Source organism: Saccoglossus kowalevskii, chromosome 4 (assembly GCF_978046115.1).
Source record: "Saccoglossus kowalevskii chromosome 4, keSacKowa6.1, whole genome shotgun sequence".
NCBI lineage: Eukaryota > Metazoa > Hemichordata > Enteropneusta > Harrimaniidae > Saccoglossus > Saccoglossus kowalevskii.
The window spans coordinates 16,648,390-16,667,181 of record NC_140644.1 but is presented as its reverse complement, the minus strand read 5'-3'; the positions used below and the strand labels follow the sequence as shown (position 1 = coordinate 16,667,181).

General features: G+C 35.6%; 1 long non-coding RNA gene across 1 annotated transcript; it reads right to left on the bottom strand.

Moving 5' to 3' along the window:
- Positions 1 to 15,243: 15,243 nt before the first annotated feature.
- LOC146746647 (uncharacterized) lies at positions 15,244 to 18,526 on the bottom strand. The gene is made up of 2 exons (XR_014929168.1): positions 18,387 to 18,526; positions 15,244 to 15,882 (listed from the first exon to the last, which is right to left on the bottom strand). It is a non-coding gene; the product is annotated as an uncharacterized LOC146746647 (long non-coding RNA).
- Between the last annotated feature and the right edge of the window lie 266 nt (positions 18,527 to 18,792).

Genomic DNA, 18,792 nt, shown 5'->3' with positions numbered 1-18,792 from the left:
TATAGAAATAACATCATACAACTGAAATCAACATTTATAATCCGTGACATTAAATTATGTTCAAGAATACAAAACAATGAACATTACGACGTGCAAACACATTGCAGTATATGTCGAGTCAGTGGCAGGAAAACGTCGTCTTAATGTGAGATGTAAGGCGTTTTGTAAAAAATTATGTTTCAAATACAAATTATGGTATATTGAATGTTCAGTTTTGACCCAATATCTTTAAAACATGTGTTTGTCCGAATTGAATGACAATATAATAAAATAATAACATGACGTAATGTCATGTTCGTAGTATCAAGAGGAATGTATATCAATCCAATATTTAACTAAAATAAAGAAATTTATACACTATTTTTCTGGTTTTAAACCATTATTAGACTGGTTTAGACCGAATGGAGTGGGCAAAAAACACTTGAGCTGATAGTAATTTTTGAGATATTGAATAAGTTTGTGGGATGTACCACTAATCTCATCGCAATATGGCTGTAATAGTAATATACATACAAACAAAATTTCACACAATCTTCCAATCTAAGTTATTTCTCGTCGATAGGCCTAAACAGATTGTTAGAACTATATCTAATTTTTATCGGAATTGGTCTCATAAACAATATTGCTGTTGTCTACACTGTAAATCTGAGTGTTTTTAACTATGACACATATTTCTCCCCACTTTAAAATCACTTTAAGTGTTTGATAATTAAACACATTAATGAGTTTTCTACAACACTACTGTTTTAAAATAAAACATTTTTATTGTATTGTGGTAAAACAATTAATGTGCTTATAAACTTGTCCCCACTTTGAAAACACATGCGGTGTATATAATCTGCATAATAACGAAAAGTGTATATGATGACAACACTTGCTGTCAGTATTTTTATTGCAACATTTCAGGGTTGCTTTTGCACATAACACATTTATGTAAAGTGTTTCCAAATGAAACGCGTATTGCAAAGTGTTTCCTCAAGGAACATGTATAAAAGTATATTATCATTGAAAAGATATTTCACTAGACAGATATTTTGAAAAGTATTTCCACCAGAAATATATATTTGCAATATCATCTTGTCTACTCCAATCTTTTCTTTTCAAATCTAAAAAAGTATAATAATATCAAATCCTGTGAGTAATGATTAATTGTCATAAGAGTTTCAAGCAAATGGATATTTGAATCAGAAATATGTTCTGTAAAATATTATTGCCAGAAGAACTTTGGTTAGGTAAATACAGTTTCACAATGCCAAACCCCCCGTTTTAGGAATGATTTTACCAGTGTTGAAAATAAGCAATCAAACCATTTTAAAACTTTTAGAGTTACAGTGTAGATGCATATCAAATGTGTCATGTATAATGTATACAAAGGTTGAAACATGTATGTTTGTTTTCCGAATTATTTCAAAATAACAATTTTGAAAAAAAGTATGTTAGTTACTCTTATGAAATTGTATACATAAACACGTGCTTCAAATTAACACAGTTTGAAAGAAAAGTGTTTTAGTTACTCTCATGAACACAGATGTGCCTTATGCATTATAGTCCTGTGATTTAGTTTGAAACATCGTTGGTGATTTTGCTCTCTGAAGTGTTTCAAATTGAACAGTCTTCGATGTTTAAATCACATTGTAACTACAACCACCGTTCACCAAATGCGATGTATCAAAATCCATCAGGCCAAGAGGTACCTAATTCGCAACGTGTCTCGATTTTCAATTGTACTTATAGGTTGGTAAGACCATAATATATGCGTACATACAATTAATTCTTCTACAACCTGGTGTTGACATAAAAATATCATGACTATCTCATTATGCGTTGAATTACGTCACCATCGGTTATTGCCTAGTTAGCATATATACCATATACGAGTTTCCAGATTTTTCACTCAATGTTGTTAATACTGCTTGCATAAAGTTGGATGCATTAGTCCATAAATGTCCTAACAATAAACACTTTAATGACACGTTTATGTCAAAATAAAACACTAGGTTTTTTTATTATGAAAAAATGTATTTTTGTGTTCACAATTTGTTTAATTGCCAACAAAAAAGTGTTTTAATAACTCTTCAAAACACTAAAATACAAAAACAATACTGTTTTGATAGAAAATACATAATACAAATTGATAGAAAATGTTTTGTATGATAATACATTGTGCTTTCAATTAAAACTGTCTTAATACAATACATAAATGTTCTCGTAAGATTTACAGTGTAGTGATTTTCAATAGATGTTATGACGTCAGAAATTGTTACCAACACAGTAACTGAGATACAATAGGCCAATAATACATTCGAAAGCCCACATAAATCTCCATGGCCAATTTACATTGTATTTACACATGCCCTCGTATATTGGTAAATCAAATAAATAATGTTATTTATGAGTTTTAAATCCGAAAATAGTTGCTCACCTGTTCATATGGCGGTGAAGCCACATAAATACATCGTAGACTATGTAAATTGGCTGTCTCAATAACTCCGTCTACAATGTCGGGGGTCGCTCTTGATAATATGTTTAACTCACGTTGAGCGTTCGATTCACATTTCCCGTTTGGGTTAATTGGGGCGCATCTGAAACGAACAGTGAGATACTTGGTATTCTTATAAAATAAACGGTTGATTAATTGGAGTTTTCGTAAAATTAACAGTGGTTTAATTGTGGTGTATATAAAATGAATATTTGGGATCACAATGGAAATGAACATGAACTAGTTTGATATCTCATTTGGCAACACCGTTTATTAATTTTGAATCAGACATAAATATAGATGAATGACGTCAGCTGAGTATGTACACATGACTGATGTGACAATAGAAAGTCAAAAACAATTGTCCTGGATGGCGCCCTCAGCTTGTTACTGGTCACATACGACAGTGAAAATTACTAATACAGAATAGAGCTGTCCTTTTTACCTTAAATGAAGTACAAATCAAACTGATTGTTTTGTTTTATAATGGTTGCATCAAACGAAACACAGATGCTGAAGAAAACACAAAGTATAAAAAAAATATAGTATTTTCTCACCGTGATGTTTGCTGTCATAATACTGACAATATGATGTCATCATTGTGTCACCAATATTGTGATTGGTGTTTTCGATGTTGAAATGCTCGGCAATCATCGTACTGGCACAGTAAATTGCATCAATTTTGGCGAGTTTGGCGGCCAGTGAAAAAACCGTGGATCCGATCAGTATACATATAAATGCACAGTTATTACAATTCTCTGAAAAATGTCGACACAGATGAATGTGGGAACATTTTACAATTTGATCTAGTTTGCTCAAGCTCCCCCGGCGCCACGTTGGACGAGAAGTTGACTGGTATGCAAGAGTGACACTGTGGAAAGATCATTACTGTTATTGAGATTTCAGTTTAATTTTTTGTTTTACCTTTCACCTGTTTTATTTCTCCAATGCACTGCAACGTATTTACCATCACACAGCGTTCCAAATACATCATTGGCCATCCCATGTACATATGCAGCAGGTTTCCAATGTTTGACAATTCTCCGTCCCAACTCTTCTTCGTTGGAAAAGGCTAGCTCTCTCGATGGGAACACACCAACGCAATCGGCGGTGCGATTGAAGTCGTCTGTGATTATATCAGTGATAATGGGCAGCTGAATGCCCAACAATTTGTACAGATGACGTGTACCTTTGTAAACTAAAATTAAATAATCTGTGTCTAATGACCTTAGTTTGTAATAGTTCTCCAAAGTTGTGTTGCCATTTTTAATTTCCGTCCGATTAATGTTGTTGTCTGGTATAAGGATATTTCGGGCCGGCAGCACCACTCCACAGTGCTCTATGTATTCACTGAGATTGGCGATCGGTAAAAGTTTCGCAAGTTCTTTCACATCAAACGTTTCCTCGAAGGATCTCTGCACACGAAGACCTCCTTTCTGTGTTTGGCCATGATTGTGAAAGGGAATGGTGACAATGGTACGCTGTTCTTGCATTGCAAACATCATTGACCGTGAATACTCGTTATAGAGCGTCGATAACCCATGGGCCCATGCTAGTATTGGCAGGATATAGCGATTTCTAGAGTATTTGCTCCCGTTATTGAAATATTTCTGAAAATAAGAAATTCGTTTTGTAGTTTATGTGTCTGTTATTATTATGCGATACGACATGTGATCATGAGAATACATGTGCATGTACTGATGATATAATTATGCAGATTAGTTAGCAACACTTCTGTTCTCACTTATTGAACAACGTGAAATTCATCAATTCATCGAACTAAATGATGATTTTAATACTTTGTATGTACAAAATCCAGGATAGAAGCTTTAGTTACCATTTCCATCTTGATACTTAGTGTTGTATATATACTGATCGGATCCTAACAAATAATTTATTTACACTGTAGTTAGTCAAACCAATGTAAGGTGTATGGTGTTCCATTTTGCATGAGACTGTGATTGAGAAGTTATTTTCCAGTTTACAAATTCAAAACCGGGTAGTGCTTTTGGCTTGTTATTACATAGTCAATTTCAAAGAATCAGAATTGCAAAAAACAATCCAATAACTTTAACATCACACTCGGATCGGAAAGTCAAAGGTTAATAGCCTTCTTGGAATTGCTAGTAAAAACATTCCCAAATTACGCGAATTACGTAAGCGAGTTGACCAGTGAATCAGCAAAATACAATGACATCATCACATTCATAGAATTCTATGAGGAAAAGTTGGGCAATGAAAGTGGTGACCTGTCTTGATTCTGGATGGATGGACAACCTAAAGACCTTACAAGGAAAAGAATACTAAATGATGAAACCGTATATTCAGTTTGATAATTAATTTTGAACAAGAAAGATTTAGTCAAACTTTCAGCCATATGTTTGGCATCAGGGGTTGTTTTAATCCAGTAATGAAGTAATGATCGGATACCAAGAAGACTAAAATCTGAAACTATGATGAAAGATGATACTAGCTGCTCAAAGTAGAATAACGTAATAGCACATTGATTAAGACCCCCTTCCTTTGCAACGTCAAGTCCTTATGAAACGAACGAAAAACAAACAAGGGTAACGGCTAACTAGATAAAAAAACACATCCCAAATGCAAATCATATTCCAAAAATTGTGGTTTGAATGGGTCTTATTCATAGAATGAAGGCTGACCAAGTGACATTCACACGCCTCACACAAAGTGTTATTGCAATGGTGCTGTAAGAAGGCAGAATCAATCGATGTTAATGCAGATGATTTTATCAAATTAGCTGAGAGGGAGAGCAAAGGTCAAGAACTTCCGGTATTCGGTTTTCTCTCATTGCCCCAGGTCAAAAAATACAACCATAGAAGATATGTCTGAGCCACTGAGAGACACGACATTGTTTGTTACTTGTGAAGAAAATTGTTATCGACTTTCATCAAATGGAATAACAGGAGTTGAATCTCTATAAAGAAGTCACTTGGACTCAAATACTCAGATGCAATTCATGCTTCAGACTGATGTATTCGCAATGCATTTTAGAATAAGTCATGTTAATACAAAAGAAATACCAAGTAAATGGCAGTGAGGCATGTATAGCATTAGTTGGTTTGCATGCACTAAATGGTTGTGATTTGGTGAGCTGTTTTGCTGGGAAGAAAAAAAATTCGTGCTTTCCATCTGCTGAAAACACACCAAGGGTACTCAAATATCTTGTAGTGCTTTCTCAAACACATTATAGGATGAATATGTATATAATAATTTATTTTTTTCAAAATGTGGTAACTATGGAAAATTTAAGTGGAAACACATTCGACCTTTGAGTTTATTAAATAGTGTTGTGCTGAAAAGCTACCACCCAACCTTTGCCCCATGGCATTCATGTAGTAAGTAAAGAAGTTTATTGATTTTTTTTTCATAAGATATAACACATAACCCATTGAAATATGTGGATCATAGGTGGTGAAAAACATAAATATACTTACTGATTGTTGTGTGTTCGAACTAGACATCAACCAATGTGAATTTTGGAATCGGGAAAACATTCCAAAATGTACGTATTTAGTAGAGGCGAGAAGACTCACTATAACGTACACTAGTATACCTGCTATCACAAATTTAACTGTTCTCTTCATTGTCATGGTCCTATCGTGAATAGATGTGAATTAAACATTCATTAATTGATGGCATTAAATGTTCTTAAAACAGCACAGTTGTAGCACGTGATCGAATGTCGTGAAAACAAATAACGTTACACTCGGTGAATGTAATAGATGAATATAGCAGTATAATTACTCAAATGGAGGGAAACAGTATATGTATGTACGCCTAACGCTCTGGACTATGTACACCTGGTCCAATTGTACAGAATAACACGCACAGTAGACGTACGTATGTCGCTATTTTGTAACATGAACGTACTCACCACCGCACCAGTGTATAATATTCTGCCGAATACGTCCTAAACGTTGACAAGCGTCCCTATTCACTTGAAAGCATGGGTGATAATTACAAAAAAAACTGAATGCGATTTCATCTGATAAAGCAATGGTGTTTTGTTTCACCCCGCACGAGGTTAACAGCCCGAAAATGACATATATAAATCACGTTGCTCAAAGGGTTACTGTTAATCGTGCACGCAGTAAACAACTGAGCATTTGAGCAGGTTACTATTTGCAATGCATATTCATTTGAGTGTGTACGTATCTATTAACCACTATGGGGAAGGATTGTGAGAATTCTGTGAATACGTTTACCTGAATGCGTTTTTCTTCACATTATCCATATTCCTAAGCATACATATATTTTTAAGGTCAATGAGTGAACCAACTTGTAGTCTGCTTCTGAATTCCCCTCAGTTCACTCCGAGTTCACTCAATTGTGAACTCGGACAGAAGACCACAATTTTAACAATTATTTTCAATTGCTTGTGGGTTTCATGCTCGCATAACCACGAATGAATCGGCTATTGCTCTCTATATTGACATACTAATATCTAAACACGTCATACCATACGATATGAAATAACTGAAATACGAAAACATACCACATTACCTAGCATTATCATTGTGAATTATTGAAACCAATTATATTTTTAATTGCATTATAATAGTTATTTGCCACGGAGCAGTCCCAGACCAGCAGTGCTATACATACAGCTATTCGTATGTTAATTAGTTAATGGATCGGGGAACTTTGTCTCGCTTGGTTGACAACACTTACACGTAGAAATACCAGATTCGACACGATGGAATACAAATTAGTTCATTACAGATAGTCCAGCTTTATTCATCAATTTCTCTCCTTCTCTCTCTCTCTCTCCATCTCTATCTCTCTTACAAAAGGTTACAAACTCTCTATCTTAAAAGTCAAGTCTCTAAGGCGTGGCAGAGTAAATATGCGACCAGCCAATCTTCGAACACGTGATTACCAGGGATGTGTCTCACGGTTAGAGCCTTGCAAATTTGCCACTACTAAATACAATAATTAAACAATCTATTTATCAAATTCTTGAAATATATGTTTATAATCTCTAAAAAATAATATCACTAAAAAATACAAGAATACAAAAATGAACGCACCTTCAACACATCATATTAATTCATTAAAATAAAAGTTGTTCTGTATGACCATTTGAAAGTTAACATTTTATACACAAACTATGAATTATGAATCATGCATTGTATTGACGATTTTGCAATTCAAAATGGCCGCCAGATCAGGTTTCAACACTACGACAAAATCACATACTCGCTGATTACTAAATTATCTGAGCTTTCACTCGAAACAAATGTTTGGGTATGCCATTCAACTCCTGAAAATCCATGGTTAGTTTATGTTGACAATTTCTTCGTGATTCTACGTAAAAAGACCAATTAGATGTGCCACTACTAATAAACAGGACTGCATCTAAAACCAACATAAATAGAATATAGTATTAAATCTGGATATAATATTTAACAGTGAGATCTAGCCGTAAATATTTTAGTGTGTTAGTAAGCTAGTTAACGCACACGCTTTTACTAGCTGCGAACATTTTAAACAAGTTAATTTAATAAAAATCTGTTGGATATGTCACAACAAGCATAATTTGATTTAATTTGCTCTTTACAATTTTGATTCAATTTTACATCACCTCGTGTTTACAAATGTAATAGACCTTAGACATAAATGACAACCGAGACCTCGTTGAGAACGGGAAGAGAGAGCCACGAGACTTGTATTTCTTGTATTTGGGACAAACATAAATCGGCGTTTTTGCCCGAGCGCAGGTGATCATTTGCCCGACGATCTCCTTGCGCGAGGGCACTAACGCCCATATTCGGGCTGTAATATTTTTATTACATGCCTTCAATAACATAAAGAATACAGGGTTTATATCTTAATGTTTAAAGGTAATACTCATTGGTAAAAAGGTACATTTTTCATAATCAGTAACAAAGTTTTGCATGCAATCGCAGTTAATCGATAAGTTTGGCACTGCGGATGAATATGTTTACGCATCCTGTTAACCGGCTTCCTTGACAACCTGCAGACGATAATGGCTGCAGCAGACGAAATGGATATTATGCAGTGGTTGCGGTCGATAGGAGAAGGCCAACTTGATGAAATTCTTGGACCAGCACCAGAAAATGAAGTACCAGACGAAATGGACGGTTTTATAAAAGCTCACCAGAAGCGAAGTACCGTTAAAACCACCGAACTTGATGTACCAGCGGAGTGGCTAACTCAGAATTGCGGCGTCCCGAAGACGTACCACCGGTCTAGTTGAATGAGCTTCTGGGCAAATTTTTCATCAGCATACTAAGACGAATATGAGCCAGCTTTCCTCGCCAACATGAAAGGTATCTCCGGGAATTTCTTTGATCAGAGAGGTTCTCTCTGTTGCTATTGACGACGGTCCGTACATGGCTCACTGGCCCGCAAAAATCCCCGGATGTTCCTATTCTAAAGTCATGTCATAAGATTTAATTTGCTCTTTTCAATTTTACATCACCTCGTGTTTACAAATGTAATAGACCTTAGACACTATTTAGACACAAATAGCAACCGAGACCTCGTTGAGAACAAGAAGAGAGAGCCACGAGAATAGTGTTTCATCCTCTCCTGCCATCTCATCCACTGTTCCCCTGGTCTACCATGGTAATTGGAACACTGGGCGGAAGATTTTGAAACAGTGGACGCTATTTGAAAGCCAAGATCAAATCTCGTGGTGCACCTGCTGTTAACGAGATCTCGCGGTCATTTGAAGAGTATTTCGACCAACATTTAGAAAATGATTTAGCCATCAGAATGCCTAAAATCTGATGTGATACCACCACACTCAACAAATAGTATTTTCCAAATTTATGTCACGTATTGTGCACATGGTTGTACTAGTAAATTAGCAATAATTGTGTTTATCTTAGTTTAAAGTGTATCATAGTGTACAGTTAAAAGCAATGATCCACTCAAAATCTAAATTCCAGTGAGCGGTATCGATCAAGGTTTTCTATTGTGGTTAATTTGAGAAGGGGGGGGGTAATATTCATGGCGTCATATGTGTTGTCTTTCACTGGGCCCTGAGTAGTGTAGTGATGATCCAAAACTTAAAATTGAATTCATGTAAATGGTTCATGTCAATTCATTCATTAGAAAAATGAATGGGTTGCATTTCGACAGAAAATTTTTCCACCCCTGTATATAGAGCTCAGTCTTCATGCCACATGTTATTACACTTCTCCAAAATTACATTACATTGTCTATGCTAATATTAACATCGACTCATATTTGCAAAAACTATTTCCGCATTGTCAGCAAAATTGAAAAAGTGTGGATTGAAACGCAATATAATCAGTGAACTTACTTTCAGCAATTATTTGCTCCAGTAATGATAGCACGTAATTGTCGTCTTTGTAGCTGGTAATTTTTTTTGAAGCTATGATTAGATCCTTAACTGTAAACACTTTGACGTCTACATTAGTTGTAAGAACAGATATGAACATCTATGAAAACAAAAAGATGATTGAATATATAGTAGTACATGTTTTTAAATTAGTGATTTTAATTTATAACACGACAAATAAAAGAAGGAGACCTACGCAACTGAATATTTAACAGACGCATATTTGTTGCTATACTTCACGAATAAAGACAGTTGATAGTTTATCATACAGTTCACTCATTAGACATTCATGCCTCATTCTTGTGCCATTTTGAACCACCTGAATTATGCCCAAGACATTATAGTAAACTTCTAAAAAGTCATTTCTGCTTTCAATGAAAACCACCAGGCTCAGTTAGAAAGTTAAAAAATAGTACTTGTTTATAATCGAATCAATCCACATTAGAAAATTATGAAATTTACCGAATCTTGTGTAGTATTAATATTAGGCAAAAATGGTGCCAGAAAATTTAAGACGCAGCCCAATTTAAGACAAAAGCTTATTAATATAGACTTATATCAACAGTTCACAGCAACACTTGCAAAACTTATGACACTGCAATAAACTACATGGAATCATATACATATTTTGGTAATACTGTCTGACGACCCAATTCTTCAACATGATTCCATAGTAATTTAATAAAAGTTAAGTTTTCATTTTCTTTGACCAAACTTACAAATAACAATTGTTTGAATAACAACATCACGCTATTCATATCTTATATATGTGCATAGTTTCGAATGAAAGTACTAAAGCACGTTATTGCCGACAGCTATTCTATCCGTTACACATGGCAACAATAAATATATTAAGTTCACCTGTTGATATGGTGGCGAAGCCACGTAAATACACCGTAGATTGTGCGATTTGACGGTCTTCAAAACACTGCTAATGATTTTGCTAATGCTAATTTAATTTTGAATCAGACATAAATATAGATGAATGAGGTCAGCTGAGTATGTACAAATGACTGATGTGACAATAGAAAGTCAAAAACAATTGTCCTGGATGGCGCCCTCAGCTTGTTACTGGTCACATACGACAGTGAAAATTACTAATACAGAATAGAGCCACCTTTTTTACCTTAAATGAAGTACACAATTAATCAAACTGATTGTTTTGTTTTATAATGGTTGCATCAAACGAAACACAGATGCTGAAGAAAACACAAAGTATAAAAAAAAATATAGTATTTTCTCACCGTGATGTTTGCTGTCATAATACTGACAATATGATGTCATCATTGTGTCACCAATATTGTGATTGGTGTTTTCGATGTTGAAATGCTCGGCAATCATCGTACTGGCACAGTAAATTGCATCAATTTTAGCGAGTTTGGCGGCCAGTGAAAAAAACCGTGGATCCGATCAGTATACATATAAATACACAGTTATTAAAATTCTCTGAAAAATGTCGACACAGATGAATGTGGAAACATTTGACAATTTGATCTAGTTTGCTCAAGCTCCCCCGGCGCCACGTTGGACGAGAAGTTGACTGGTATGCAAGAGTGACACTGTGGAAAGATTATTACTGTTATTGAGATTTCAGTTTAATTTTTTGTTTTACCTTTCACCTGTTTTATTTCTCCAATGCACTGCAACGTATTTACCATCACACAGCGTTCCAAATACATCATTAGCCATCTCACGTACATATGCAGCAGGTTGCCAATGTTTGACAATTTTCCGTCCCAACTCTTCTTCGTTGGTAAAGGCTAGCTCTCTCGATGGGAACACACCAACGCAATCGGCGGTGCGATTGAAGTCGTCTGTGATTATATCAGTGATAATGGGCAGCTGAATGCCCAACAATTTGTACAGATGACGTGTACCTTTGTAAACTAAAATTAAATAATCTGTGTCTAATGACCTTAGTTTGTAATAGTTCTCCAAAGTTGTGTTGCCATTTTTAATTTCCGTCCGATTAATGTTGTTGTCTGGTAAGGATATTTCGGGCCGGCAGCACCACTCCACAGTGCTCTATGTATTCACTAAGATTGGCGATCGGTAAAAGTTTCGCAAGTTCTTTCACATCAAACGTTTCCTTGAAGGATCTCTGCACACGAAGACCTCCTTTCTGTGTTTGGCCATGATTGTGAAAGGGAATGGTGACAATGGTACGCTGTTCTTGCATTGCAAACATCATTGACCGTGAATACTCGTTATCGAGTGTCGATAACCCATGGGCCCATGCTAGTATTGGCAATATATAGCGATTTCTAGAGTATTTGCTCCCGTTATTGAAATATTTCTGAAAACAAGAAATTTGTGTTGTAGTTTATGTGATACGACATGTGATCATGAGAATACATGTGCATGTATTGATGATATAATTATGCAGATTAGTTAGCAACACTTCTGTTCTCACTTATTGAACAACGTAAAATTCATCAATTCATCGAACTAAATGATGATTTGAATACTTTGTATGTACAAAATCCAGGATAGAAGCTTTAGTTACCATTTCCATCTTGATACTTAGTGTTGTATATATACTGATCGGATCCTAACAAATAATTTATTTACACTGTAGTTAGTCAAACCAATGTAAGGTGTATGGTGTTCCATTTTGCATGAGACTGTGATTGAGAAGTTATTTTCCAGTTTACAAATTCAAAACCGGGTAGTGCTTTTGGCTTGTTATTACATAGTCAATTTCAAAGAATCAGAATTGCAAAAAACAATCCAATAACTTTAACATCACACTCGGATCGGAAAGTCAAAGGTTAATAGCCTTCTTGGAATTGCTAGTAAAAACATTCCCAAATTACGCGAATTACGTATGCGAGTTGACCAGTGAATCAGCAAAATACAATGACATCATCACATTCATAGAATTCTATGAGGAAAAGTTGGGCAATGAAAGTGGTGACCTGTCTTGATTCTGGATGGATGGACAACCTAAAGACCTTACAAGGAAAAGAATACTAAATGATGAAACCGTATATTCAGTTTGATAATTAATTTTGAACAAGAAAGATTTAGTCAAACTTTCAGCCACATGTTTGGCATCAGGGGTTGTTTTAATCCAGTAATGAAGTAATGATCAGATACCAAGGAGACTAAAATCTGAAACTATGATGAAAGATGATACTAGCTGCTCAAAGTAGAATAACGTAATAGCACATTGATTAAGACCCCCTTCCTTTGCAACGTCAAGTCCTTATGAAACGAACGAAAAACAAACAAGGGTAACGGCTAACTACATAAAAAAACACATCCCAAATGCAAATCATATTCCAAAAATTGTGGTTTGAATGAGTCTTATTCATAGAATGAAGGCTGACCAAGTGACATTCACACGCCTCACACAAAGTGTTATTGCAATGGTGCTGTAAGAAGGCAGAATCAATCGATGTTAATGCAGATGATTTTATCAAATTAGCTGAGAGGGAGAGCAAAGGTCAAGAACTTCCGGTATTCGGTTTTCTCTCATTGCCCCAGGTCAAAAAATACAACCATAGAAGATATGTCTGAGCCACTGAGAGACACGACATTGTTTGTTACTTGTGAAGAAAATTGTTATCGACTTTCATCAAATGGAATAACAGGAGTTGAATCTCTATAAAGAAGTCACTTGGACTCAAATACTCAGATGCAATTCATGCTTCAGACTGATGTATTCGCAATGCATTTTAGAATAAGTCATGTTAATACAAAAGAAATACCAAGTAAATGGCAGTGAGGCATGTATAGCATTAGTTGGTTTGCATGCACTAAATGGTTGTGATTCGGTGAGCTGTTTTGCTGGGAAGAAAAAAAAATCGTGCTTTCCATCTGCTGAAAACACACCAAGGGTACTCAAATATCTTGTAGTGCTTTCTCAAACACATTATAGGATGAATATGTATATAATAATTTATTTTTTTCAAAATGTGGTAACTATGGAAAATTTAAGTGGAAACACATTCGACCTTTGAGTTTATTAAATAATGTTGTGCTGAAAAGCTACCACCCAACCTTTGCCCCATGGCATTCATGTAGTAAGTAAAGAAGTTTATTGATTTTTTTTTTCATAAGATATAACACATAACCCATTGAAATACGTGGATCATAGGTGGTGAAAAACATAAATATACTTACTGATTGTTGTGTGTTCGAACTAGACATCAACCAATGTGAATTTTGGAATCGGGAAAACATTCCAAAATGTACGTATTTAGTAGAGGCGAGAAGACTCACTATAACGTACACTAGTATACCTGCTATCACAAATTTAACTGTTCTCTTCATTGTCATGGTCCTATCGTGAATAGATGTGAATTAAACATTCATTAATTGATGGCATTAAATGTTCTTAAAACAGCACAGTTGTAGCACGTGATCGAATGTCGTGAAAACAAATAACGTTACACTCGGTGAATGTAATAGATGAATATAGCAGTATAATTACTCAAATGGAGGGAAACAGTATATGTATGTACGCCTAACGCTCTGGACTATGTACACCTGGTCCAATTGTACAGAGTAACACGCACAGTAGACGTACGTATGTCGCTATTTTGTAACATGAACGTACTCACCACCGCACCAGTGTATAATATTCTGCCGAATACGTCCTAAACGTTGACAAGCGTCCCTATTCACTTGAAAGCATGGGTGATAATTACAAAAAAAAAATGAATGCGATTTCATCTGATAAAGCAATGGTGTTTTGTTTCACCCCGCACGAGGTTAACAGCCCGAAAATGACATATATAAATCACGTTGCTCAAAGGGTTACTGTTAATCGTGCACGTAGTAAACAACTGAGCATTTGAGCAGGTTACTATTTGCAATGCATATTCATTTGAGTGTGTACGTATCTATTAACCACTATGGGGAAGGATTGTGAGAATTCTGTGAATACGTTTACCTGAATGCGTTTTTCTTCACATTATCCATATTCCTAAGCATACATATATTTTTAAGGTCAATGAGTGAACCAACTTGTAGTCTGCTTCTGAATTCCCCTCAGTTCACTCCGAGTTCACTCAATTGTGAACTCGGACAGAAGACCACAATTTTAACAATTATTTTCAATTGCTTGTGGGTTTCATGCTCGCATAACCACGAATGAATCGGCTATTGCTCTCTATATTGACATACTAATATCTAAACACGTCATACCATACGATATGAAATAACTGAAATACGAAAACATACCACATTACCTAGCATTATCATTGTGAATTATTGAAACCAATTATATTTTTAATTGCATTATAATAGTTATTTGCCACGGAGCAGTCCCAGACCAGCAGTGCTATACATACAGCTATTCGTATGTTAATTAGTTAATGGATCGGGGAACTTTGTCTCGCTTGGTTGACAACACTTACACGTAGAAATACCAGATTCGACACGATGGAATACAAATTAGTTCATTACAGATAGTCCAGCTTTATTCATCAATTTCTCTCCTTCTCTCTCTCTCTCTCCATCTCTATCTCTCTTACAAAAGGTTACAAACTCTCTATCTTAAAAGTCAAGTCTCTAAGGCGTGGCAGAGTAAATATGCGACCAGCCAATCTTCGAACACGTGATTACCAGGGATGTGTCTCACGGTTAAAGCCTTGCAAATTTGCCACTACTAAATACAATAATTAAACAATCTATTTATCAAATTCTTGAAATATATGTTAATAATCTCTAAAAAAATAATATCACTAAAAAATACAAGAATACAAAAATGAACGCACCTTCATATTAATTCATTAAAATAAAAGTTGTTCTGTATGACCATTTGAAAGTTAACATTTTATACACAAACTATGAATTATGAATCATGCATTGTATTGACGATTTTGCAATTCAAAATGGCCGCCAGATCAGGTTTCAACACTACGACAAAATCACATACTCGCTGATTACTAAATTATCTGAGCTTTCACTCGAAACAAATGTTTGGGTATGCCATTCAACTCCTGAAAATCCATGGTTAGTTTATGTTGACAATTTCTTCGTGATTCTACGTAAAAAGACCAATTAGATGTGCCACTACTAATAAACAGGACTGCATCTAAAACCAACATAAATAGAATATAGTATTAAATCTGGATATAATATTTAACAGTGAGATCTAGCCGTAAATATTTTAGTGTGTTAGTAAGCTAGTTAACGCACACGCTTTTACTAGCTGCGAACATTTTAAACAAGTTAATTTAATAAAAATCTGTTGGATATGTCACAACAAGCATAATTTGATTTAATTTGCTCTTTACAATTTTGATTCAATTTTACATCACCTTGTGTTTACAAATGTAATAGACCTTAGACATAAATGACAACCGAGACCACGTTGAGAACGAGAAGAGAGAGCCATGAGACTTGTATTTCTTGTATTTGGGACAAACATAAATGGGCGTTTTTGCCCGAGCGCAGGTGATCATTTGCCCGACGATCTCCTTGCGCAAGGGCACTAACGCCCATATTCGGGCTGTAATATTTTTATTACATGTCTTCAATAACATAAAGAATACAGGGTTTATATCTTAATTTAAAGGTAATACTCATTGGTAAAAAGGTACATTTTTCATAATCAGTAACAAAGTTTTGCATGCAATCGCAGTTAATCGATAAGTTTGGCACTGCGGATGGATATGTTTACGCATCCTGTTAACCGGCTTCCTTGACAACCTGCAGACGATAATGGCTGCAGCAGACGAAATGGATATTATGCAGTGGTTACGGTCAATAGGAGAAGGCCAACTTGATGAAATTCTTGGACCAGCACCAGAAAATGAAGTACCAGACGAAATGGACGGTTTTATAAAAGCTCACCAGAAGCGAAATACCGTTAAAACCACCGAACTTGATGTACCAGCGGAGTGGCTAACTCAGAATTGCGGCGTCCCGAAGACGTACCACCGGTCTAGTTGAATGAGCTTCTGGGCAAATTTTTCATCAGCATACTAAGACGAATATGAGCCAGCTTTCCTCGCCAACATGAAAGGTATCTCCGGGATTTTCTTTGATCATTGGACCTCTCTGTTGCTATTGACGACGGTCCGTACATGGCTCACTTGGCCCGCAAAAATCCCTGGATGTTCCTATTCTAAAGTCATGTCATAAGATTTAATTTGCTCTTTTCAATTTTACATCACCTCGTGTTTACAAATGTAATAGACCTTAGACACTATTTAGACACAAATAGCAACCGAAACCACAGGGAGCCCAGGAACTATAATCAACTGTAATACGCAGTCTCTATGAACGGGGGGGGGGGTATCGGCTGGTATCTAGTGTAAGAAATAGACAAGGGATGAAGGCTCCAGCCAGCTCACATTTTTTAAACTCGAAAAAACAGACTCGGTTAACCTTGCTCAACTAGTTCGTAACCAGTCTTGTGATTGGTTGTTGACAAATGCTGAACAGGCCACGCCTCCAACGGTGTCATGCGTTCGGACTAACCGTTAGGAATTCCTAAATGGAGTCAATTTGTGTAGTTTTCTTGATTTATTCTGCAGATATCGGTAAAATATAGGTAAGGCTTTGGCGAAATTCGAAGGAGCAACTAATATTCTTCAACCTGGTATTTTTTTTAGATTTTATTTTTTATTTTTTTCGTCTGTTTTTTCGAGTTTAAAAAATGTGAGCTGGCTGGAGCCTTCATCCCTTGTCTATTTCTTACACTAGATACCAGCCGACAACCCCCCCCCCCACGCTCATAGAGACTGCGTATTACAGTTGATTATAGTTCCTGGGCTCCCTGTGCCGAAACCTCGTTGAGAACGAGAAGAGAGAGCCACGAAAATATTGTTTCATCGTCTCCTGCCATCTCATCCACAGTTCCCCTGGTCTACCATGGTAATTGGAACACTGGGCGGAAGATTTTGAAACAGTGGACGCTATTTGAAAGCCAAGATCAAATCTCGTGGTGCACCTGCTGTTAACGAGATCTCGCGGTCATTTGAAGAGTATTTCGACCAACATTTAGAAAATGATTTTTATTCATATTTAGCCATCAGAATGCCTAAAATCTGATGTGATACCACCACACTCAACAAATAGTATTTTCCAAATTTATGTCACGTATTGTGCACATGGTTGTACTAGTAAATTAGCAATAATTGTGTTTATCTTAGTTTAAAGTGTATCATAGTGTACAGTTAAAAGCAATGATCCACTCAAAATCTAAATTCCAGTGAGCGGTAGCGATCAAGGTTTTCTATTGTGGTTAATTTGAGAAGGGGGGGGGGGTAATATTCATGGCGTCATATGTGTTGTCTTTCACTGGGCCCTGAGTAGTGTAGTGATGACCCAAAACTTAAAATTGAATTCATATAAATGGTTCATGTCAATTCATTCATTAGAAAAATGAATGGGTTGCATTTCGACAGAATATTTTTCCACCCCTGTATATAGAGCTCAGTCTTCATGCCACATGTTATTACACTTCTCCAAAATTACATTACATTGTCTATGCTAATATTAACATCGACTCATATTTGCAAAAACTATTTCCGCATTGTCAGCAAAATTGAAAAAGTGTGGATTGAAACGCAATATAATCAGTGAACTTACTTTCAGCAATTATTTGCTCCAGTAATGATAGCACGTAATTGTCGTCTTTGTAGCTGGCAATTTTTTTTGAAGCTATGATTAGATCCTTAACTGTAAACACTTTGACGTCTACATTAGTTTTAAGAACAGATATGAACATCTATGAAAACAAAAAGATGATTGAATATATAGTAGTACATGTTTTTAAATTAGTGATTTTAATTTATAACACGACAAATAAAAGAAGGAGACCTACGCAACTGAATATTTAACAGACGCATATTTGTTGCTATACTTCACGAATAAAGACAGTTGATAGTTTATCATACAGTTCACTCATTATACATTCATGCCTCATTCTTGTGCCATTTTGAACCACTTGAATTATGCCCAAGACATTATAGTAAACTTCTAAAAAGTAATTTCT